Source organism: Paramisgurnus dabryanus, chromosome 2 (assembly GCF_030506205.2).
Source record: "Paramisgurnus dabryanus chromosome 2, PD_genome_1.1, whole genome shotgun sequence".
Taxonomy (NCBI): Eukaryota; Metazoa; Chordata; class Actinopteri; order Cypriniformes; family Cobitidae; genus Paramisgurnus; species Paramisgurnus dabryanus.
Window position 1 is genome coordinate 1,447,373 of NC_133338.1, and position 26,395 is coordinate 1,473,767.

Sequence of the window (26,395 nt, forward strand, 5' to 3'; positions counted from 1 at the left end):
GAGAGACGTGTTTCAAAGAGCAAGCAGACATATAGGGCCCTACTTTAACAAACTAAGGGCATTGTCTAAAGCTCACGGCGCTCTTTCTAAAAGAGTGTGTCTGAATCCACTTTTGCTAGTTTAACAATGGAAAAAATGGTTGGTGTGCCAAGCGCAGTTCATATACCAATACATAAGTCAAATGTAAGTATTCTGAAAAAGAGAGTATAAAAATCGAGTGTCTGTAGACCTCTCAGGACTGTTTTAAACACAGCTCATTCTTCCATTCACTCCACCCCCTCCCTTCTGGGTTTCTTCTAAAGCCACGCCCCCAAAACACATGAACGTGCAACGCCGACCGGCTCCACATTATGTGGAAATGAATGTGTGTTTTGCAGATTTAGAGATGAATGCATTTTGCACGGTTCCCTTCATATTTTTGTCAGACATTGTTACTGGATCAATTGAGATATTTTGTACCAAGCAACTGAAACAGTAACAGAACAGCATTGAAATGAAATCCATTTTGTGAAGGATTATTTATGCTTATACATATGAAGAGACATTATTCAATATACTTGATAACACTATATTTTGTTCAATAAAACTAATTTTACACTAATTTCTGTCTGGCGAAAGCTCTGAATTTATGTTTTACGTGCAGTATTGTCCGGACCTCGGCTGGTGCGGAGGGTTCATTTACTGGACCTCCACCAATTTAGGTGAAGACCCCTGCCTTAAAGAGACAGTAACCTCAATTAACCTACTTAAGTGTGTCAAAATCACTTCTGTAGCTCTAAAAGAATAATTAGATTTGATTTATACAATAAAGACATTGTTATTATTCATTTGATCAAATTTCGTGTTTAAGGACTCTTATACAGAACTCTTATTATTCATCTATGCCTACATAAATACAGGTTTACGTTCTACAGCACCTTTAAAATTAAGTCGACCAATCCTCTTCTCTTCAACAAATTTCTGGAGACAGCATAAATAATACAAATAAATGTCAGACCCACATCAGGTTTGTTTTTCTTTATTTGTATCTGTAGGTACTGTATATGAGGTCATACATCTTGATACATATTTTGAAAACAACACCAACCGTTCACAGCATAATAAATATGAGAAGAGTGCTCTTAATTCCCATCACCACTAAAACAATTGAATTAAATAAAAATATAAACCACAATCATATTCATAAATAGAATAAACAAATATATGAAGATAGATGAGAGATTAACTGGGTTAACAGGTGCAGAAACAAAGCTGTATTTATATTGCATTGTTCTGAACTGTGGACTATAAACCTTCATCCAGATGGATGCTAAAATTCACCACACAGAAAGAGCTCAAATTCATCGTACACTACAAAATTATCTGTAACTTGTGTTAAAGTGTGATTTTCAAATAAAAACTCTGGAGAAAAGATTATATTAATTAATTAAAAGCATATGAACAAAGTATATCAATATAATAATAGAAAAGTATTCCTTCAAGTACAGTTTAAGAACTAAGAAAGGCAGCTACAGTAGAATACAATTCTAAAAAGCTATTACTACAAATATTACATACAGTGTTTCTTACATACAAAAGTTTTTTAGTAGAAAGGCAAAAGTTATGGACACTACCCCGTTCACCATAATATAATGATATTTAAATTGTCCTATATACTATGTATATATATATATATAGTGAGGTGTTTACTGTACTGTATATGTTACATTGTTGGATTAAGAGTAGAAATTATCATTGGATCTGAATAATCTTTATTGAGAGGAGGATTAAAATATGGACGGATGGTTCCATTGAATCTACACTGAGTGAATGTGTAAATGTGTGACAGATCATCCATATTATAGAAGGAGATGAGATCGCTCTCAAAGTCGACAAACACTCCTATCTTCTTAGGTTTGGTGGAGAGATCCAGCTGAATGGGTTTTTCTTCAAAAGCTATGTATGTGTTTGGATCACAGAACACAATGACCCAATAACCCTCACTGGGTTTGTAGGAGACCGTTCCTGTCCTGTTTGCATTTTCTCTCACTACACCCAGTTTCCCACCTCCACTAACCAGAATGCTTTTCCAGACTTGATCTGATACCTTCCCAGGACTCCATCCACCAGTTTGGGGCCACTTGGGATGTCATGAGCGTTTCCTCTGACTCTTACGGTTTTGCCATCTTGAGACACTTCCAGAGCTGGATGTGCGGTTTCTTTATCCAGAATCATATCCACTGAAGAAAATAATCTCTGTTAAGAAACTTTTGAGAGCTTCATAAATCAAAATAATGATTTTGGAATGTATTTGTTTTTAAGTTCTTACCTAAACACCCCTGAATTCTTCTAATTTCTGCAACAAAACATTTAAAGAGTTTATTCTCTAGAACTGTGGCAGTGCTATGACACAGTGATGACAATAATGATGCATTTATCAGATTACACCAATTTATTTTAATATTCTGATATATACTACATGTTGTATTATAACTTTCTTTACATACTACGGTACTTAAATGTTACTGTAAGTTACTTGCCATGACCTCACTCAATACATCACTACTGTCAATCATCATCATCATCATCTCTCACCAAAAGAGCAAAGATTCCCCAGCTGAGTCTTAATAGAAGTCAAAACAGATGTGGTTATATTTCTCATGGAGCCAAAGTTTAGTTTAGTGTCAATAGAAACTCTCAAATCATCTTTGATTTCAGCAGGCACAGATGGATATGACTGAAAGAAGAACAAAAACATTACAACATTACATGTATGTTATAAATGTGTATTATCATGTATGTTTTTGTATGGAGTATACCCTAACTTCTTTATTAGATGACATGAGGAATACCCACGTCTAAATTCTAAATATAAATTTCATAATGATCCTTACGCTGTAAGTCAAGCAGCAAAGGTCAAGTTAAAACACTGGCATATTTTGGAGTGAACTTATTATGCAGAACTAGTCTTAAATGTCTCTGTTTATAACACAGAGCGTTCAACCTTAGTTGGGAGCACACTTAAGAGTATACCCACTTCTCCAGGTGACATGAAATCCTGATTGTTTGAAACAGAAGAAAACCAACAGCACATTTTGTCTCTGATGTAACCCTCTGTATATGACCTCAAAGCTGTTATGTGAATGAAACTCATAATAAAGCTGTAGAATGAATCACTGTCATCATATTCAGTATAACAGCACTCTCTCTTGTGTGAAAATGCTTTAATATACAATATACAAGTGTATATTATTAATATATTTCATATACAATAATATTAATGTCTGACCTGGAGAAAGATGATGTCGTCTTCTTCGTTCCGTGTTTGATTCAGATGATTGATTTTTTCTTTATGCTTTACAATGTTTCTTAGTATCTGCTGTGACTTCTCTTCCTTCTCTCTCTCCAGACGTCTGTGTCCATCCTCTAGAGGAGCAAGCAGCTCCTTCTCAGCTCTCCTAACAGCATCCATCACTGCAGCAAACACCTTCTGTATCTCTGTTTCCTCTCTGTTTATCTCAGCCTATGAAGAGTAGAGGAGCGACTGATCATTCTCTGTGACTTTATATACATTCAGAAACCCTGGAAATCTGTTTCTAATAGCACAACTAGTTGTATTCCCCCAGCAGCTTAAATTGACATTGTCAGCTTGTAATCATGTAAAATGACACAGGAAAAGTATTGAACATGCTAAAACCTCATTCACACAGCACTTTGGTCCCAGAACATTTCCATTTTATTTGTCAGAGAGGTTTCTGTGTGAACACAAACACGTCCTGTAAATGTTCTGGGATCGCTCCCGGAAAGCATTCTGTGTGAACAAGAGGCAGAAACAATGTCGTAAGGGACGGGCCTTCGCAACAAGAAGTTATGGTTCCACTTTTTGACACAGGGACACGCAGATCAACGTTCATGTTGAGAAACGTCAGCAAACTGTACTGAAGCAGGGAGCTCGTCACTATCAGAGATCATTCACCAGCATGACAGAACAGCACATCACACGCCCCTTATCATCTTGTCATAAACTAAAATGCACGCGTGTGGTTTATAGAGAGAGAAATTACAAATAATTAGCAAACTGTGGAAGACGCTGTGGAAAAAATACTTTACGGTATGTGTGTGTGAATGCACACAGAGATTAGGGAAAATCATTGGCAGTGTGAATAAACTAAAAATCAAACAATCCTGGACAAATCCCGGACCCATTTCTGTTCATTACTGACTGTCTTGGCTTCCCATGCCTTTCACACCTCCTTTTCTTCAGGGGTCCAATTTTTTTTCCCTGTTTCATTTACATGAATATACAGAACCTAATTTATGGACATCTAATGGTTGGATTTTTTTGTATGTGTTAATCACCAACATCTGGTGAAAATTTCATATCAATAACACCTTTTGATATTTACACAACATATGGTGTCATGTTCAATACTTATTTTACCTGCTGTATAAAAATGTACAAATATTAGAGTTTTAAAATCAATTCTAAATTTGATAAGTAAGCAGTGCAGTGCAGACTAAATATGAGTTGCGGCTTACTTGCGAGATGGAGTAAGAAGTCAAGCATGTGCATTTTAGACTAGCTGTAGACCGGATAAGGAAGACTGAGAAACACCATGAAGAAGTAAAATACAATTATCTAAACAAAAGGGTTCACCATTTGGAAGATAAAACAGTTTCACTTTAGAAAGTAGGCGAAGATAAAAAAGCAAGACTTTATAACAGTACTGATCTGTTTGTCAAATTTTAGGTTATGGTCAAACAGACTGCATACATACTTTAAGAACTTAAAGGTGACATAGAATGATTGAACGGGGTATTTATCCTTGTTCTGTGATGTGACATGTAGACAAAACATTTTTTGTTTGGGTCTGTAATGCCTTAGAAGCTTCCTAAAAACCTCTCTCAAATAGCTTTATTAGTGTGGGGGATTTTAAACAAATGGTTTTGCACCTATTTGGCTCCCCCTACTGGCTTAACTTGCAATCTCATTACTGATTGGCTGACTTTGCTGCCACTCAAAAAATGTAGCCAATTATTTTAAAGTGGAGGGGCAGGGAGATGCCTGTGATGTCATAAGCATCAGTTTTTCAGATTGGGCCGTTTTCTGGCTGACATTTCTAAAAGAGTAATTTCTATGAGACTGAGATGTTTAGCATGTATAGCACTTTTTGTATGTTTGTGAATGTGGGTAGACTACTATTATTCAACAAAGACAAGGTAAAAATGGTTTATTATTCTCTGTCCCCTTTAACATACCTAACATAAACTGTGATGAATGTAAACATATGGGTTACTTACTACATTGTTTCTGACGGTCTTCTCAAGGTCTTTAATTTTGATTCCTCCCATGTCAATCACCCTTTCCAACTTCACAATAGTCCTTTGCTGTTCGGCCTGTAGAACACACACACGCACAAACACACACACGCACACACACACATCTTTTATATATGTAAAGGTACTTCACCTCATTGCACAAACATGAGAGGAATTGTGAGTAGCAATCTAATCCTAAACTACTTTTGCCTAGTACATGGTTTAATGTATATGATTCAAATACAGTTTTTCTTGATTGCTTTGACCTGGTTAAAGAAACTAAGATCCACTCAGTTTTCATCATCACTATCTCATCAGTGTCACAGTTCTTCTTCTTCTTCTTCTAGGGTTTTATGGCGGTTGGCAAACCAACTTAAAAGGTGCATTCCCGCCACCGACTGGAAAGGAGTGTGAAGCGCATATTTGAAAGGAACATTTAAACTTAACCTAGTCTGTCAAAAAAAAAAAAAAAAAAAAAAATCCTATTAAATAATCCTGTCTCCTTTAAAAATATAAAATATAATTAACTCGTGATATATTTTTGATTGCTTATTACCTTTCCATAGGAGAACTTGAAGTGTCATCTCATTAATCTCAATACTTCTTAAAGCTTGTTTTAACTTGAAACGCTCTATTTCATAAGCTACACATTGTGTCACAGTTCTTCTTCTTCTTCTTTCTTTTAATGGCGGGTGGCACCAACTTTAAGGTGCATTATCGCCACCTACTGTATTGGAATATGGACCAGAGTTTCAGCATTGCATTATGTAAAAAAAAAAACACTAAATTCTCCCAATCAGCCCTGTTGTTTTAAGATAAAGAAATAAACTTTCTAATCCATTATCTATTATATTTTTAAGCAAGTGTCACAGTTGATTCGTGTCATGTCTTGTTTCTGTTCTGATTGTCGTCACCTGGACTCTTGTTAATTAATTGCCTGCCTCATCACACCTGTGTATCGTTAGTCTGTTTGTATATATACCCCTCCCTGTTGTATGTGCACTTGCCGGATCATTGGCATTACTTCCATGTCTGTTCCTGTATTGGATGTTCCTGTTTTACCCGCTGTTGTATGTTACTTTTTTGTTCGCTGTTTTATATTAAATGTTATTTATTTCATGTGAACCCTGCGTGTGTGTCCCGATTCATGTTCCCGGTCAACCGGTAAACAAGAGTACGTCTTTTTAGATTAGAGTACGATTATAAGTCGTCCAGCTGTACTTCGCTACATTAACAATAAGTTAGTTGTGCTAGGGCCAATCGAAGTAGTAAACAGTGTACGTCATTTAAAGATTTGAGAAGAAGACCAGCTGTACTTTGCTACATTAATATAAGGTATCTGTGCAAGCTAGGCCAAGGCCATGAGAACCAATAAGCAGAATATTTCATTTTAGATATGAGGAAGGAGTCAGCTGCACTTTTGCTACATTAAACAAATAAATCAATTGTGGCAGGCCGAGACCAATGAGAAGAGTGTACGTCATCTCAGATCAGAAGTGTTTGATCTTACTGTTTAAAAATGGAGTCAGATGTTGGGAGGGCAGATGATCTTTGAGCACCTCTTTGAGGGGTGTGGATTGTCTCACTTTGTTGGCTCGAGCGAATAAAGTAATTTTTGTTTGGCACCTGGAACCTTTGTCTCCTGAGTATTTTTTCTTATGAAGATTCAAGCTAAGACTTTTTGCCACTACACTGGTTACACAGCATTAATTCCAGCTGCCTCAAACAAACATAATATAGGGTCTGGGTTTCAGTACAAAATTTAAGTTTTACAGTTTGTATTTGATGTTAATATGAATTAAAACTTACCTTGAATTCTTTAAAGAACTTTCAAGAGCTTTGCCAAATTCTATGTTTGATAGCGACAAGCTAGAAGGTATTCCCCATAGACAGTAAAAGAAATGGACACAGCGACGCCATTGGATTCAACGGAGACAAGTGAAGTCAATTAGAAGCACGCACTTCCTGGGGGTCGGCGTACTGCGCAGACTCAAACTGAGCTTGATGAAGTATGGGCTTCTCCCTTGACTTTATGCCTCCACATCCACCCGATTGCCTCATAGACAGTAAAAGATTGCCTGCGAGCTTCTCTTCCTTTTCATACGGTAATTTCTCTACTGCGCGACAGAGAGTCGCAGGTTATGACGCAATCGTTAGCCTGTTTTTAAGAACACTGCTTCAACTGGGCCATAACATAAGATACAAGGTAATGGACAACATTTTCGTGTTTCTTTAGAAATAAGTAATGGACAAATGTAGTCTTTAAACGCCTCAGATGTAAAGATATTCGCTGTCAAACTGACGCCAAAATGAATGGGAGTCAATGGAATACTAACAGCAGGTGGGTGTCCGCTAATCAATGGCAGAGCCCGATGAATATAAAATATGAAACCCTGCCCCCTGGTATTTCCGTGTGCTCCTACCAGGTGTCTTCCTCTTCTTTTACTCTTGTGGAGAGACAAATACAAACGCGTGTATACGCTGCCCCCATCAGTACTGGAACAGTTTTGCAACCTCAGTACCTCAGGTACCAGAGAAAGTTGAATGTTGGTATCGACTTGGTACAAAGTATTGGTTCTTGTGACATCCCTAGTGACAATGTCTTATACTCCAATAGATTTGACTGTGTTTTGGTTTACATGTATTCTTTGTGATATTCACAGTATTTCAGTTTTTTAGATATGGTTTGGCCAAAATGTATCAAAGCATTTCTTTTTCTGGATCAACTTTTTTGCAAAAAAGTACATTTGACACAGCCTACTGTATACAAATGGCACTACCAATAGGCTACATGGACAGGCAATGGTGCACTGAATCGCACTGAGCATTTTGTATTTTGTTGTCCACTGTGTAATGATTGATTAAAAGAGCTCATATATTTTTATGCAAGTTGTGTTGTTTGAAGGCAAATGTTGCTTTTGTTCCATATTTTAAATGTTTAAATGGCTCGATTAGAGTCTTTTGCAAACAAATATGTCATTTTGACCGTGTGTGCCACTGTTTAGACCTGTGTGTTAACTGTTTTGAAAATGCGGAGCTTGATTTGAAGGCTGCATCAAAGCAATCAAGAAATCTGTAAATGTCCCCTGAAAATTAAATCCAGGGGCTATATATTACCTACTATTATTTCCTATGAAAGTTTAATACCTCTCTCATCTTTCTCTCTATCTCCACAGGGATGACGTCTACACCAAGTTTCACACATAAAGCACAGATGCAGCATTTGTCTTGGGTAGAGTAGAGATCCAGGGGTCTGCCATGAGCACTGCACGCTCTCTCATCCAATCTCTCCACTGGTTTTATTAGTCTATGACCCTTCAGCCTCTCCATAGAGTGATTCTGCTTCAGATGACGCTCACAGTATGAGAGTAAACAGGTCAAGCAGGACTTCACAGCTTTGAAAGGACGGTTTTCCTCACAGATGTCGCAAGGGATCTCACCATTTTTACCAGTGTAAAGGAGACTCGGGTCATCCATCTGTGCCTGTGCCAGCATAAGAACCTCGTGGCTGCTCATGGTGACTGAATCTTCAGACAGGTTTTGACAGATGGAGCGATAAAGTTGCTGGGAGATATCTGCGGCTGTTGCCGTTTTGATTGTGTCAGCAGTTAAACCTAAGACTAATAATAATAACAACAATATCATTAACATATAATTATCATCTTAATAAAAAATGTATGTATGTGGTCTGCAAAAGCAAAGATTTTCTGTGTGGTGGTTAGTGTGTTTTTATGGCTTGTTTTGCAAAAACTTGAGATTTATTTGGTAAAATATTACAATTACGCTACGATATACAATCCTTTATTGTCAGTGCAATATGAACAAGAAGGTAGTAAAAATAAAAATATTAATTTAAAAGGATCCTGGGGGTCGGCGTACCACACTGACCAAATGTACTGAAAAACAAACTTCAAGATCACAATTTTATTCTAATGTTTTATACTTTAATGTGATCTGTGTGGCCAGGCCCGGCGCCACGAGGAGGCAAAAGGGGGATTTGTGCCCCCTTAGGTTTAAAACGAGGCTTTACAAAAACATATAACTAATTAGAACTCTACTGTGTGATTACAAGACTAACTGAAATAAAATATAAAGAAAATGTCTTTAGGTTTCATCATCTTCTATTTCTTTTAAACGTAACAGGGCTATGTGTCTCCGACTGGCAATGGGGTATAGATGATTAATCATACTAAAAGATGATTGGACAGGAAGGGATAAGCGTGGATTTCTGTTGGCAGCATAACAATTTTTATTGGCTGCCTGTCGTGCTGGGTGCATCTCATGTAACGCAGCTCAAGCCATGTTTGCATTTATGTTTGAACTGTCACGGGCACCAATTAATGTAGTGATTTTCAAATGGGGCAACAATTGGGTAGTATGCCATACACTTTAACAGTATAAGAATAATCTAAATAGATCATTTAACAAATAAGGAAATATGTAAATTGTAGGAAAGTTTTCATCTAATTTATCTAAAGAATTTTGTGAGATTCTGGCCAGCTTGTAGAACGTTTAACTGTATTATCAACACAAGGAAGACACCATGGTAATACAATGGAATTTATTGACAAAAGATAAACAAGAATAACTAAAACACTTGTAAATGATACTAACATACTAAAGAAGAGAAAAAGATGGAAAATAAAATGCAAAGAATAGAGCAGTGGTCACTAATCCTGGTCCTGGAGGGTCGGTGTGTCTGCAGAACTTAGCTCCAACCCTAATCAAACACACCTGAAGCAGCTAATTAAGGTGCTTCAGGTGTGTTTGATTAGGGTTGGAGCTAAACTCTGCAGACACACCGGCCCTCCAGGACCAGGATTGGTGACCACTGGAATAGAGAGTAGAAGTGACTTAGTTGAATTTATGGCAGAATCTTCCCTTTTAGTCGGTCACTACGACGTCACGTCGTGACCAACGAATTGGGAACTCGCATAGAGAGACCAACCAGCTTCGTTTTGTATGTAAAGAGCCAATAAATGTTGGCATGCAGTATTTGCATCTGCTGGCTCCACCCCGCCAGGTGGGTATAAATGCTAGCAGGTGAGCTGCATTCATTAGCTGTTGGCTTCGGACCCATCAGCACTGCGGTGTGTGTGTTAGAAGCAGCTTTTTGTAGGAACCTGTGCATGAATAGTTGGCATGATAGTGCTTGCAGTGACTTCCCTGCTTGTGTTCATTTATATTTTCTGGAGAGTGTGGTTACTGTCTCCTGCATGCTTCATTATCCATCTGCACAAAAAGAGTAGTTTCCTAACTAAAAGAGCTACACATAATTTATCTGTATCTTTTTAAGACTACATTTCTCTGTGTTTCACAGGTGGATTCACATCTTTCTAAATATGCCGCTCTGCTCGTGTGCTGCGGGATGCAGCAAATATATGTGCCCCTCGGATGGTCACACTCACTGTCTCACGTGTCTGGGCATCTCACTTGCTGAGGCAGCACTTGTGGATGGTACATGTTCCTTCTGTGGGAAGATGACCATGGCAGATCTGAGGACTACTAAAGGGTACATGGCTGTCCCGACGGTGGAGCTGTCGGTTGCGATGCAGCTGTGTCCAGCCATCCCTGCCCTTACGGGCTTGTAAGTACTTGTCCGAGCTGCCGGCCAGTGCTTATCGAGCCTGTGGGGAGGCAGCCTCAGCATTGCATGCCATGGTGCGGCTACAGGTCCATTAGGCAAAAGCACTGAAGGATCTGCACAAGGGTGGTCACGACCAGACAGCCCTTAAGGAACTGTGTATTGCTATCGACCTGGAGCTGTGAATGTCCAAGGTCACCGCGCAGGCTGTCGGAATGTGCCATGTCCACCTTGGTGGTCCAGGAGTGCCACCTCTGGCTGTGCCTGGCTGATATGAGCGAGGCGAACAAGACACAGTTCTTAAACGCCCCTTATATCCTAGGCCGGCCTCTTTGGCAAGGCAGTCAAAAGCTTTGCCCAGCAGTTTTCGACCGCCCAGAAGCAGACTGAGGCAATAAAAGACATCCTGCCTCGCTTTTGATCTGCTGCTACCACCACTCTGTTGACGGCAGTGTCTTAATTCCTTCCTGCCAAAGGAGTCCGCCGTCCAGCCTGCGGCAAAGCCCGGTGGAAAACACAAGAGTAAGCAGCCCTGAGACGGGCCACCTGGATGTAGCGAGGACTGCTCTTTGGGAGACTGTGACTGCACCGCTCCCTTCTCCGGAGGAGGGCTGGGTGGAGAATCTATTGTTTCCGTAAATTTCTGTTCAGCCGGCTTTTTAGCCGGTACCCACAACTTCACCAAAAGAGCAGTTTCCTACTCCTTCTCCAAGTCTTCAGAGGATGGAGAACACAGTGGGTGGCTCAGAACCGGCCCACCTGCTTTCTCCTCTTTCGCCAGCGGACATGCACAGGCATCTGGGAAGTCTAAACTGACATCTTTTCGTCCAAGCTGTTCGGTAGCGGAGCCGGGTCAATGTTCCCATGACCTGAAACCCCCCGTGCACTTTTTCCAATGCACTATGTAGGCCACATCTGCTTTGCCCAGTTGGCCTACTGTAGGTACAACGCCTTCGGTCCCGCTTGCACAATATCTGGGGGCCTGGCTCAAGCTTCCCAGCCTGTCGCGATGGCTAATTTACATTATCAGACTCGGCTATGTGATTCAGTTTGCCTGGCATCCCCAAAAGTTGGCAGGCGTCCTCTTCACTTCTGTGAGGGATGTAGATGCCCACATCTTGCGTGCAGAGAGTGCTGTTCTCCTGGCAAAGGGTGTGATTGAGCAGTTCCCTCCAGCTGAGATGAGGTCAGAGTTTTACAGCCTTACTTCATAGTACGCAAAAAAAGGCGGTGGGTTAAAACCAATCCTTGATCTGCACTCTTTGAATCATGCGCTTCACAAGCTGCCATTCAAAATGCTTCAAAAGCATATCAGTACAAAGTCCCCCTGTGTCTTCACGAAAGTCGCAGAGGGTGCCCTCGTTCCCTTCAGGGAACACTGCGTTCGTATCCTTGCTTACCTCGATGACTGGCTCATAGTAGCACAGTCTATGGAGTAGGTTTGGGAACACAGGGACATGGTGCTCAGGCATCTCGACAAGAGCAAACTCCCCGTTCAGAGGATCTCTTTTCTTGGTATGACATTGGATTCGGTCGAACATACGGCACGCCTCACGGAGGAGCGTGCACAGTCAATGCTCAAATGCTTGAATTCGTTAGAACACAAGACGGCATTCCCACTGAAACTATTTCAGAGGCTCCTGAAGCATATGTCAGCAGCAGCGGCTGTAACACTGCTCGGACTGCTCCAGATGAGACCGCTTCAGCACTGGCTTCACGGCCGAATTCCAAGATGGGCATGGTGCAGCGGTATGCACCGGGTGCAAATCACACCGGCGTGCCGTTGTACCTTTCTCCTGTGGTCAGAACCTTCCTTGCTCTGGGCAGATGTGCTCTTGAAACAGGTCTCCAGACATGCTGTTGTTTTCACAGATGCCTCGACCACAGGATGGGGCGCCGCGTACAATGGGTGTGCAGTTTCAGGGATCTGGACGGGACCTCATCTGCACTGGCATATCAACTGCCTCAAGTTGTGTACAGTATATCTTGCTCTTGTCCACCTCAAAGGCGAGTTGCAGGGCAAAGATGTTCTAGTCAGTACAGACAATACTGCGACCGTTGCTTACATCAACCAACAGGGTGGTGTTCGCTCCCGTTGCATGTCGCAACGTGCCGTCATTTCCTCTTGTTCGCCGACGAGCTATCACAAGCAGTCACCCCCGGCAAGTGGGGACTTCACCCCCACATGGTTCAGCTCATCTGGATACAGTTTAGAGCAGCACAGGTGGACCTGTTTACATCTCCAGAAGCCTCTCATTATGAGACATGCTTATGCGCTGAAGTGGAACCTGTTCGTTGAGTGGTGTTCCTACCAGAGAGAGAACCCCTGTGAGTGTCCGATCAGTGTAGGGCTTTCTATTTTACAAGACTGGTTGGAGAGGAGGCTGTCCCCCTCCACCTTAAGGTAAATGCTGCTGCTATCTCCACCCACCCTGACCCCATAGCAGGGAAGTTGGTGGGACAGCATGACCTGATCATCAGGTTCCTTAGGGGAGTGCAGAGACTAAATCCATCCCGTCCCCCCTCTATACCCTCTTAGGATCTGTCAATGGTGCTTAATTGTCTCCAGGGCACCCCCTTCGAGCTTCTGCAGTCAGTGCGCGTCAAGTTTCTTTCAATGAAAACTTTGACCCTGGTTGCATTAGCCTCAATAAGTTAGGTAGGGGACCTGCAAGCATTCTCTGTCGACAATTCGTGCCTACAGTTTGGGCTTGCGGACTCACTGTTACACTGAGACCCAATCCCGGCTATGTGCCCAAGGTTCCCACCACTCCCTTTAGAGATTAGGTGGTGATCCTGCAAGTACTGCCCCCGGAGGAGGCAGACCCAGCTGTAGCTTTGCTTTGTCCCGTCAGCGCTTTGCGACTGTACTTGGACCGAACGTGAAGCTTTAGGACCTCAGACCAGCTATTTGTCTCTTACGGAGGTCAGCAGAAGGGAAAAGTTGTCTCCAGACAGAGGATGTCACACTGGATAGCGGACACCATTGCCCTTGCGTATCAATTTCAAGGCCTCCCGTGCCTGCTCAGGTTATGGGTGCATGCCACTCGGAGCATTGCGTCTTCTTGGGTGTTGGCGCACAGCACCTCGCTGACAGACATTTGTAGGGCTGCGGGCTGGGTGACATCTAACATGTTCACAAGATTCTACAGTGTTCCTGTCGATCCGGTTTCCTTCCGTGTTCTCACCTCCAGCAGGTAGAAACACAGAGAGCCCCGGTCTCGTGTGTCGGCGTGCAGTGCCAGTATGGCGCTATATGAATTTCTTGTACTGCTGCTCATCTTGGCTAGGTCACTCCTGTGAATGAGATTTTTAATCTCAGTGAGTTTTTACGTGGTTAAATAAAAGTTTATATATATATTGGTACCATAAATCCCCTTTTTTGGTAGAGTTTGGTACTTCCTCCAACGCCCGCGTTAGCTTTGCATCAGATGAATTCTTGAAATCCAATGTATGCAATATCCGTAGAGTTAAAACTAATCCCACGTTTTTCCCTCAGCAGACTAGCTCTGCGGTCTCTGTACAGGTGTAGTCTCACAGAGACCTCAATATGCAGAAAGCCCTATATGGTTATTCCATATTGGATATGCAATCTAAGAAACATTTAAGGGATGTGGCTTCCACAGTGTTCTTTGCTACAACCCAGTGTTGCCTTGTGGTTACTGAGTGGGTTGGAACATTTCAGGGGCTGTGGCCTTCCAAGGTTGTATTTGAAGGCAAATTCACAGCCTTGGCTATCACAAGATTCAATGCGCACCCGTGACGTCTGAGAAAAATGGTGATGTGTTCAGTATTTACAATACAGTATGTGATTTGAATGTTTTTAATCTGAAAACCAAGTTTGTATGTGATTTAAATATTTTTTATTAGAAAATTAAGGTTTACACTCTCCAGAACACTGGCCTTTTTGGAGATTAGCTGCTTGGTTCCTTGAACATATGAAAGCATATTGGTAGCAATTTTCAATTTAGAATGTAATATGGCAATGCATTTCTGTATTTAAAATTTTCATGCAATATGTGCAATTTTTGGTTTCCTACAATGCTTTTTTTAAATCCAGTTTTTAATGCTGAACTGATTAGATGTGTTTAATTTGGTCAAGCAAAACTATAGCAAAATGATCATTTAAATGTGATTTTCCTAATGTCCATTTTTGTGCTTCACAACTAGATTTTTTAAAATAAATGTGATGATGCAATATGAGTTTACATTCTAATGTCTCTTAAATACATAAGATTGTAGCTGTAGTATCATGACACACTTTTGATGAGTGGGTAAACAATGAGTCAACCTACAGATGATTTGACAATTCTCATCAACAGTCATTAATCAACATAACCTTATCACATTATCACTCAGCTTTTTTGCTATAACAAATGTATTTTACAATTGTGCACAATGATTGTAAAATAAGGAGGCCATCCGAAGTAAACACTGAATATCATTATGGTGACTTTAAACAAAACAAGGAGTCAATGTCTAAACATTACGGGACAGTTTCCTGGCCTGGTTTAGATTAATCCAGGAGTAGGTCTTTGTTATATTACTATTAATTTAACTTAGTTATAGTTTTAACTTTTAAACAGTTGGTTCAACTTAAAAATCTAATTTGGATAAATTCAGACTTTTACAGCAACCAGGTAACTTACTTTTTTAATTTGAATCAACAAATCAACAATTTTAGTGTGCATCTCGACACAAAACAATGGCACTGATTTACAAGAAATGTTAGTGTATGATGTTTTTAAATTAAGGTATTTCAAACATGCATTTAAGTCAAGGACTAGGATAAACCCTGTCTGGGAAACTACCACAATATGTTCCTTTAACTTAATGAAAATATTAGCAATGTTTAAGCAATGTTCTTAAAACAAAATTTTGTTAGCTGGGTGATCTTTCAAAACACCATCTTAAAATAAGGTTTAAATTCTTTAAAGCAAATAAATGCATAGACCTATAGTAATTTGAATTGTGCTGAGTTAGGCACATTTTTAGGATATTTTTAAATGTTTTTAGAAAAAAACAGTCAGGTCAACAAAGCATTCAGAATGCCACTAAAGTGTTCAATCAATTTATTAAAGAGATTAACTGCAGTGTGCAGGAAATCCAGACCTATGTACCATATGTGTGTACTTAAGTAAAAGTGATGCATTAATAATGATAAGTCAGATTTACCGTCTTAAAGGTGTGTATTCTTCTCTTCAGGCTTTGCAGTATCTGCTCTGGCTCTCTAAATGATTTGTTTAAGTTGTCATTTCTTTGCAGTACTTTTTTTACCTTTCAATTCCAAAGAAAAAGCCACACCTTTAATATTTGAATATATTTGTAAATGGTTTCTTTGCATTTTTGTTGTTTGCTTGTGACCTCAATTGCTAGAAGAACGAATGTCAGGGCAAAGTAAATGTACTTGTTATTGAATAAGATGCTTAATAAGAACAAGAACACATGGGCCGTGACATGAAATGCATCGGCACAATGAACAATAGATACAGCTCATTTAAAGGTGCCGTAGAATGTAAAACTGTATTTACTAGGTATATATTGATATATTTAGTTCTGTTTATGGTAATGACATATCATGAGCCTCAAACACGATTGTCTCCTTCTTATGTAAACCTCATGCATGCAAAAGACCGCTGCAAAAGAGACCAATCACAACACAACACCGACTGTGTAGATATCAGAGAACAATGTAACAGATTATTAACATGCATTCTTTGGCACCTTTGTAAGGGTTGATTCATTAAAGTGGTTCAGGCTGTAGTATATGGAATTATTTTAGTCTCATGAATTATTCATACGTACGACACGATGCACACATGCCTAGCATAAAACATGCATAAAACCCAATTCACGTGCATAAATTGTATACATTCACAATGTGCATGAATTGAAGTTATATTCTCACAAAAAACGTACAGCTATGCAAAAAAATTTGAAACTTTTAAATTTACAAGTTTGTCAATTAAGTCACAGTTATTAATGAAACTGTATATGCAGTCAGAAATGATCATATATTGTTAAATTGTTTTATTTAACAACTGGTTGGTGTTTGTCAAGTAGTGTGAATCTGCTTTTACAGTAACAAACTAATATTTGGTTGTTTGAACAAGATATTCAAGCCAAGATAAACATACATTTTGTTTAGAAACTTTTTGTGTAAATCAGAAATATATAACATGCTGTCTGTGAATGAACATACATATATTCTTTTAAATAATTTAGGAATCATACACCGTCAGATGGATATGGAGGAGGTATCCAACACAGTGGAGTTGGAACTGGGACATGGACGTCCAAAAATTTTAATTTCAGCTGCCAACCTTAACCATCTTCTAGAACTTGAGTTGCCATGCAAATCTTGACACAGATTTGTACATATTTGTTTACATTTGCGCAGGGTACTTGACTTGTTTGTGTATGTGTTTTAATACATTTGTGTACTACTTTTAAAGGCTCTTTACTAAAGAGAGACAAAATTTCAAAGTTGAGCTGTATAATGACAATAACAGCTTCATATTCTGTAAATATAGTACAATAAAAGTCTATACAATATATAACTGAGACAGTTATTGTCAGGTCAAATACAGAAATGATATTATGTAAACCATTGCCTTTTTAATGACATTGTTACATAATATTGCAAAGAAAAACATAATTTATATGCATTAATAGTTATTTGTCCATATAAAATTACCACCATGTCAATAAAAGGGCTCAGTGTTGTTTTAAAGGACCTCTTAACTTTCCCACATTTTTTTATCATATATTATTGAATTGCACTTTTTGGACATAAATATGCATCTTATCCCTTCGAAAACTTTATAAAATGTAAATCACAGCGATTCCTTTGTGTCCTGCTTTTAAATGTTGTGGCTTCTCTGACTTTATCATAAAATTGTAACATGTCATTCTCACAGTGATTTAATCCTCATTGAAAACTAAAAAATACCAAATCTCTGACCAAAAATATATTTTGCATATATATGCTTAATACATTTTGTAAAAAGTAATGCTCAATTGAATATATTTTTGAAATGTATTTAGTTTTAACCTTCATATATTATCATATATTTCAAAATGTATTTCAAGGGCAAGCAAATACATTTCTTATTTTATATCCCATATGGCAAAAATTAATTTTTTGCCATTTGTTTTATATATGCTAAATATTAGTTAATTTTATAAAGTATATTTTTGAAGTTGAAAATATATTTAATTTTAACCTTTTAAAAACTGTTATGTTTACAGGTTTGTAACATAAACAAAGTTTTTCTTTCAATGTGATGGATTCGCCAGGTTCCTCCCTCACTCAACACACCAGGGGCCCGTTGGCCCCTGAGTATGGTAAACAGGTGAAGGGAGACCGCAGGCTCGTCCAAAGCAGGCACTAGTGACTCACAGGGCAGGCCAGGCCCCATAGTGCCCACTGATGGCACAGGGAATGTATCCATAATTAAATTTTTATGTGCTGTCATGTTTCTTTTGTCCTTGGGATTGCATCTGCATGAAAATTAATATAATGTTCAATAAATGAGGGCACTGACAATAAAAGTCTTTTGAGTTGAGAGCTGTCTGCACTTGGGTTCATCCACCCCCATTCCTGACAGAATGATACAACCATTCTTGAACCCAGCAGACAGCTCTGTTTTGGTTTTGGTTACCTTGTTCAGTCTGGCCCCGTCTAGTGTTCCTGTCCGTCCAGTCCTGCCCCGTCCTGCTGTTGTCTGTGAAGTTGTGTTCCTGTGGCCGTGCAGTGAGCCCCGTGGGTGTGTTCCTGATCGGTGGGGTCTTCGGTAGGGCTACTGGCCGACGAGCTTCGCGGGAGTGTTCCTGTTCGGGGAGCTCCGCGGGACAGATCCGGATCGACGAGCCCCACGGGAGTGTGCTGGTCGGTGAGCCCCGCGGATAAGTGCCAGGATGGTGAGATTCGCGGGAAGTTCCTGGTCGGCGGATCCCGTGGGAGTGTTTGTACGTCGGACTGTCGCTGCGATGGAGCTCTGTTCAGCGAGCCCCGCGACAGAGGATCGGCCAGCAAGCTCCGCGATTCTCACTGGTCAGTGAGCTCCGCGAGCGTTCCTGTACGGCATGTCCAGTGTCCTGTTCAAGGTCGGCGGGCCGAGCGGTGCTGGGTTCCGGGCCCACTTCCTGGGCGGAGACCGTCTGTCCCGCCTTCTGTTTTTGGGGGTCCGGACCTTGGGCACTGTCGGCCTTCTGGCCGTTGGACTTTGTTTATTGTTTTGTCGTGTACTGTTGTGTGGGGATGCCGTGTGGCATCCTTTAAAGGAGGGGTAGTGTCAGGATCCTGAATGTCATTATATGTGTTTTGTCTTGTTTCTAGTACCAGGATCCTGACACCCTCATACAAGTGTTCTGTGTTTGTGTGGAGAGTCACGTGACCTATTTGTTATGTGTGGCACGTGCTCTCCTGTCTTTAGTCTTAACCTTACCCTCCTGTTTCCTGATTATGTATGATTAGTTTCCTCACCTGTTGGTTATTGTCCCCTAATTAGTTCCCCTATTTTAATGCCATTGTGTCTCTTGTCTTTGTGGTATCATTGTATGTACATGTGTCATGGTCAGGAGTCTGTCTCGGTTTGCCCTGTTTGTTATTATTTTATTCTTGCCTTGTTTACCCCCTCGAGGGTGTTTTTGTTATAAAATAAAAGTCTTTTGAGTTGAGAGCTGTCTGCACTTGGATTCATCCACCCCCATTCCTGACGACAACAACAGCATTAAATGCTGACTTATGTGTGTTGTACACAAATGCACATAAGTGAATCAAACTGATCCTACACATTTTATGCTTTTCATGTGTAAACAATCAGGACACAGCTCAGTGACCATTAAAAAAAATAATGTGACAGATTCTGTACTTTTGTCTCATGTTCATCTTCTAATGTTTAGACATTTCTTGGCTCCACAACAAACAGAAGAATACTTATGAAGGGCACTTCTACAGTATGTGTAAAACTGCAACGCACACAATCAGTACAGAAAAAAGAATACAAACACAGAATAGACAAGCATTTCAAATTAACAAATTAACTCTAGTCTCAATGTTGATGTAGCTTATAGCTGAAATATCAGACAAGTAAACTGAAACCAGTTTTGCATATGTATAAAGTTAGAAATCTCCTATGGTCTGAGGACATTGACAGTTTACACTTACATGAAAATGATTTTAGACAAAACTTATGTTTTCTTACGTTGTCATGTCACGTGTGTTTTGTGAGAATCACTTACATCATACAGTACAGTATACAGCGAATCAGATGTCAATCATCAATGGATTTTCTTCAGTCTGTGCTAAAATGCTTCTGGAGGTTGCACGCGTTTAACTGCGTCTGACGACGAACAGGTCGCGTGTATGTAATGGCGGGTACATGTGTGAAGTTTTGCTTTTAGTTAAAAGATTGGTAAGTTCATTTCCACGTCACCCAACACTGGTTATATTCTGCGTGTTTCTACATAGGTTACGAGTAAAACAGCTTCGGACGATTCCGTTTTTGCAGCGATCTGAACAATTAATTCAAACTGATTCGCGAACCAATTTAAAACGTTTGGCCCATTCGCTTTGTAAAGAATCGACTCAAAAGACTCGTTTATTTGCAACACTTTGTAAGTAATCGACTCAAACGAGTCATTAATTCGCGAATGCGCCAGAAACACAAGATAGCAATTTTTAAAAATAAAATACAAATTTCGTAAATAATTAAAATACAGTAATGAAGGAATGCTGCATAGTGTAAACGAAGTAAAAGTACAATTTATTTTTTTCCACCTCGGAAGGTCAACTTGAGTCCAGAAGGGCATATGGGCAGTTGCCCGGGCAACCTGTGCAACGTCCCTGCTGTATGTACTATCCAATCATCATACAAATGAAAAGGGAAGTACTGGATTCGTATATCAACTGATACAGTTGATGTCTACAAGCCACGTTGGCAAATAAAATATAACAGCACAATAAAAATAATTGCAACTTGAACCTCTTTGATCTGTATATGTATACAGGAGTTACCAGGTAACTCTTATATTTGCGGGCTGTAAATTAAAGTGGGGCTTATTCCCCGCTTGTTCTGTGTATGTACCAGGTAACTCTTACCTTTGCGGGCTGTAAATTAAAGCGGGGCTTATTCCCCGCTTGTTCTGTGTATGTACCAGGTAACTCTTACCTTTGCGGGCTGTAAATTAAAGTGGGGCTTATTCCCCACTTGTTCTGTGTATGTACCAGGTAACTCTCATATTTGCGGGCTGTAAACTAAAGTGGTGCTTTGTTCACCTCTTGTTATAAATGTTATAGGGTAAATACCATAAACATACAGAATATTGTTATTTTTATTTTAAAACAACTTATTTCAAAACATCTTTAAAACACTATAATTAAGCCAACACTTAATGTTTATTATCACATAACTTTTATTTCAAATAAAAAGTCATGACAATTTTTCGTTGTTTTTACGGCTTGGCTTCCTCTGTTGGTGTTCTTGTCCACTCGGATGTTGAGTGGATGTCGTCTCACAAATGCTGTTCTGCATTACATATAAAAAACATAAATGAAAGCCTTCAGTAAATGTTTCTTCACTGTGCCTTGACAAAAAACTGAGTTTTCTGATTAACTTTAGGCTAATTTATGTGCTAGCTAACCTGCTGCTACTGTTAGCTGGTAACTTTCTTGAAAAAAAATTGTTTGAAATGCATTATAATCATGGATTAACAAAACCAGTCACCTTATCCAGCATGCGGATCCTGCTCACATCACTCGCAGCCGTACTCCACAGTGTAGAAAAACCTCTTAAAGAAATTTCACCTCAGGATCGCGTTCCAGCAGGCAAACCTCCTGCAGACGGCCGCGCGCTCTACACCTGCGCAGTAGCCTACGCATGTAGTCGTCTTTTGCTTTAGCGGGAGCTGATATCTGCTGTTGTTTCATTCTGGTTTGCCATTGCATAAATTATATTTGGCTAAAATACTTGTGTTTACACATGTTGCAAAGTTTTATTCTACCAATGATAACACCTATTAAAAATAAACAAATAGTGTGCTGCTTTGTGGTCATTGTGTCATTTAAAATAAAAGCACCTCTTCATATGTCCGTAAATGTAAAAGTTTCCTGGTAAATAGGGAAGTTGCTATTTTTATTGTACTAACCTTAAAAAAAAGATAATTAAATCAGCTGGACTTTTGTTATTAAAAGCAATATAGGCTACTAAAATAAAAGTGATGTGCTGTTATATTTATTTGCCGATATGCTATAGACATCGATTATACAACATTCAGTAGTCGATATGAAAAATTCACAATAAAATCATAAAAAAAACATAATTTCCCATAGACTTGATTAAGTCATACATACTACGTAATATTACAGTAGTTACCCTGTAGTTATAAAATACTTAGAGTATAAATAATTTATAATTCTTCATATTCTTACCCCCTTATTACCCCAAACTTAAAAAATTATTCCCTTATACCTACAAGTACATACTGTAGAGGTACCCTGTTGTTACAAATAGGTACGCTGTAAATTAGGTTTAATTAGGCGGTACTTTGCGGGTCGTAAAATAAAGTGTTACCAATTCTTGTTCCGTATTGGACAGATACGGAACGCACTTTGTTCCGTATTTTTTGAAAATCAATTCAGTGCAAATCCATGACAGACACATAGCTTCTATGTCAGACGATGAACGAAAGACCGCGCCATTTGCATAAGAAAACCCTGACTGTGCGTTAATTTCTTCCCCTGTTTGTCTATGATCAGTGTAGCGTTTTTAACATCTTGCATCATCATCGGGGAATGCCCTTTTTATTGGTCGTTTCAGGTACATGTCACGTATCATAGCAACGATGACGACAAGTGACAACAGCGGGAAATGTAAAAACGACTCCATCCGAGCAGCCGGCAAAAAAGAAACAAGCACAAAAATATAGAATTGAATGGGAAATGAATACCCTTGGCTGGAATGCGCGAGGGACAATGAATACAAGGCCAATTGTACCATATAGATAATCACAAGAGGAGCGAGAGGCTGCGGGCACAGGGAGCAATGTCAAGGTTCCTTGTCCGTCAGACGTCTCCAGAGGCTTGTATGTAATTATGTGGATTTTTAAAACTCAAATATAGTTGATAAGTAAGTGATTATATTAAAAGAGATAGTACGGGTTTAACCTAACATTCCACATATATCTCCCCAGTGTTCCTGTGTCCCGGTCCCTCCCGTCTCATAATGTGTCAATCATTTCTGATGGGTTTCTTAATAAATAATTATGGATTTAGATATCTCAAGGTTAAAAAAGGGTGGGGTCTTTGAAGAGGTTTCAGACATATTATAAACTTAACAAATCCATGGTTCATTGTTGACAAAATTATCATGATAGCCTTTATATTTCACATCTATGTGGTTCAGTCTTGTAGGTTAAAAAAGTTGTATATTTTAGTGTATTAGAAATATGATTGAAGTACATGAAGTATAAAACAAGTATGCTTCTACTTGTTGTGCTTTATTTAAAGAGTATTTAATATGTATTTTTTAAAAGTATACTTTTAGTGTATGCAAAATGTACTTAAACACAACTATAATTTGTGCTGCAATACCTTTTTAAGTGTATTTCCATTAGAATGGCAATGCAATGCAATTGTACTGTAAGTGTGCACTTAATTGCTCAAGTATCTTGATTTTCAGTAGTGTGTTTTAGTGCACTTGAACGTTTAAAAAAGTTGTTCCATTTTAGTATACTATTTAAACTTGAAGTGTAGTCAAATAGATGTTAAGTTGAAGTTAATACATAATTGAATACACTTAACTATACTTGGATTTGACGAAAATAGTATAAATTATAGAAAATATACTTAGTACACTTTTTTAAAGTATATTTTTCATAGAATTATTTTTCACCTGGGATACTTTGCTATTCTATAAATATTTAGGCCCAAGAAGTTGTATGAAATATATTTATCAATTAGTATCCACTATTTTCACCAGAAGTCTTCATTTCAGGTTTTTTTTCCAAAATTCTTTTCCGTGGGGGCATGTCATCGGACCCAGGCATAACCCCCCCCCCCCAAATAGAGGGCCAACGCATTTTCTGTTCCTTATTTCCATTTCAGAAAGTTGGCAACCCTAGTTGGTATACATTGTTAAGGTTGCACAAAGATGGGTGGTATTTGTGATCCTATGTAGTGGGCCGAACTAGGCCAAAATGCCAGGGAAGATTTTTTGTCCAGGCCAAAATGCCAGGGAAGATTTTTTGTCGAACCTGGTCAACTTTGTTGATACTGAGCATCCGCAGCACACATACTGTGATACAGTAATCACATGAATCAAGAACAGTTTCTATTGGACGCGTCTCGATGAGCCGTTAAAACCACGCATGAAGTCAGGAACTCAGAATGCCACATTTATGGAGACATCAGTTCACTGATTTAAGATTTGACGCGTGAGCCACACAATACACATGTTGGACATTAAAGTTGGTGTATGAACTGATGAGATGATTGACAGATAAAAATTAAGTTTTTACGAAATATTCATGGTACAGCTAATTATATTAAACAGTTAGGTGTGTACAGACTATATTTGTCATTGGTATGAGCTCAATGATGATGACGCTCAGTCTTGTACATTGCTGTTATGTTGGGGTGACTTTATGTCACTCCCGAGGTTCGCTGTTGGAAGTCAACAAACACTGGACTAAAACTCATAACAATAGGCTACATGTGGACATGATTATAAAAGGCAAAACTGAAGTGGTCTATTCATTTTTTTGACGGCTGTATTAAAAATTCATTATACTTGTACCCATGCAGTGAATTAAATGCGTCTTTATTTGAGGCATAAGTCAAACAACTGAAAGTATCTTGCATGTCAAAAAATTATGAGAAAGGGGGGAACCCCGAGCCTCAAAAAGTGATGGGAATGTATATCAAATAGGGGAAAGTGTGTGCATTTAAAACTGACCTAGGGTTGAGGAATTTGCTTCTCTTCAGGGTATCCCACACTGAAGTCACACAGCGAAGCGCCGCAGAAAGATATTGTAGATGCCGCCAGTGTGTTTAACTTAAACTTTTAAAGGCAGGATACAAATATGTTTAAACTGTCTTTATATACCAATACATAATTAAAATGTAAGTACTCTGAAAAAGAGAGTATAAAACTCGAGTGTCTGTAGACCTCTCACGACTGTTTTAAACACAGCTAATTATTTCCATTCCAGACGAAACAAATGATTGGCTTGCGCGACTATCACTCTCTCGCGCGACCATGGCACCACCCCTGTTGCTATGGGATCTTCCCACATATGCGCACACCCAATTGATTTGAGAGTGCACGAGGCACTCTAGGAAGAGCAAAAGTATGGCAGAGAAAGAGCATTCAAAACTCACAGTACCTGCATATGCAGTCAGTGAAGGCAAACAAAGGAATAAACGAAGAAATCAAACGAGAGTAAATATCAAGTGGCTTTTCCTCGAGTCGACGATGCAGTAGCAGTATTGTCTCCATGTAGTCCTCATCAGAGTCAACAATGCTTTCATCACAGAAACTCTTCCATGCAAAACACCGTTTATGTTATGAATCTTCCACGAAATTCACCTTCATCACAGTGTAACTGATGGTAATAAAAAAACTTGTATCAATGCAACTTGTTTTTAGCTTTGTCTTATAACTAGCCCGTTTGTTACCGAATCAAACAAAATATATATTTAAACTTTACCAGTATGGATATGCTAGCTTAATAGTGAGTACTTAAAGCTATCGTAATTGTTTATATTCATAGTGATAAAGTTAGGTGTAGTATTACATGTGATTGTTACATGATGTTACTACATGCAACGCGCTCCTTCCTCTCTGCTTGTCTCAGGTAAATGCTTCTCCAAGCAGAGCCGGTCGACTTTGCGCGTTCATGTGTTTTGGGGGCGTGGCTTTAGAAGAAACCTTGAAGGGAAGGGGTGGAGTGAATGGAAAAATGAGCTGTGTTTAAAACAGTCGTGAGATGTCCACAGACACTCGATTTTTATACTCTCTTTTTCAGAGTACTTACATTTTAAATGGTAAATGGACTGCATTTATATAGCGCTTTCATAGACCAATGGCCATCCAAAGCGCTTTACAATTTTGCCTCACATTCACCCATTCACTCACACATTCATACACCGACGGCGGTGTCAGCCATGCAAGGCGCCATCCAGCTCGTCGGGAGCAGCTGAGGTTAGGTGTCTTGCTCAAGGACACCTCGACACTTGGTCAGGTGGAGCCGGGGATTGAACCACCAACCTTCCGATTTGTAGACAACCTACATGAACCACTCAACCGCTGCCGAGATTTACTCTCTTTTAATTATGTATTGGTATATAAAGACAGTCTAAACAAATTTATAAAAAAGGTTTTTAGATAATTCCTGCCTATCCTGCCTTTACATGTGGCACAACTCGGACGTGCTGTTTGCGAACCCCTTCACATATGAATGAAGTGACGTAATTACTTTTGCGATGTTCACATATAAATGGGCTTCCTG

The 26,395-nt window shown here is 39.3% G+C and overlaps 1 pseudogene; it reads right to left on the reverse strand.

The window, feature by feature from the left end:
- Nucleotides 1-1,063: 1,063 nt before the first annotated feature.
- On the reverse strand, nucleotides 1,064-7,359 carry LOC135783386 (E3 ubiquitin-protein ligase TRIM39-like; annotated as a pseudogene).
- Between the last annotated feature and the right edge of the window lie 19,036 nt (nucleotides 7,360-26,395).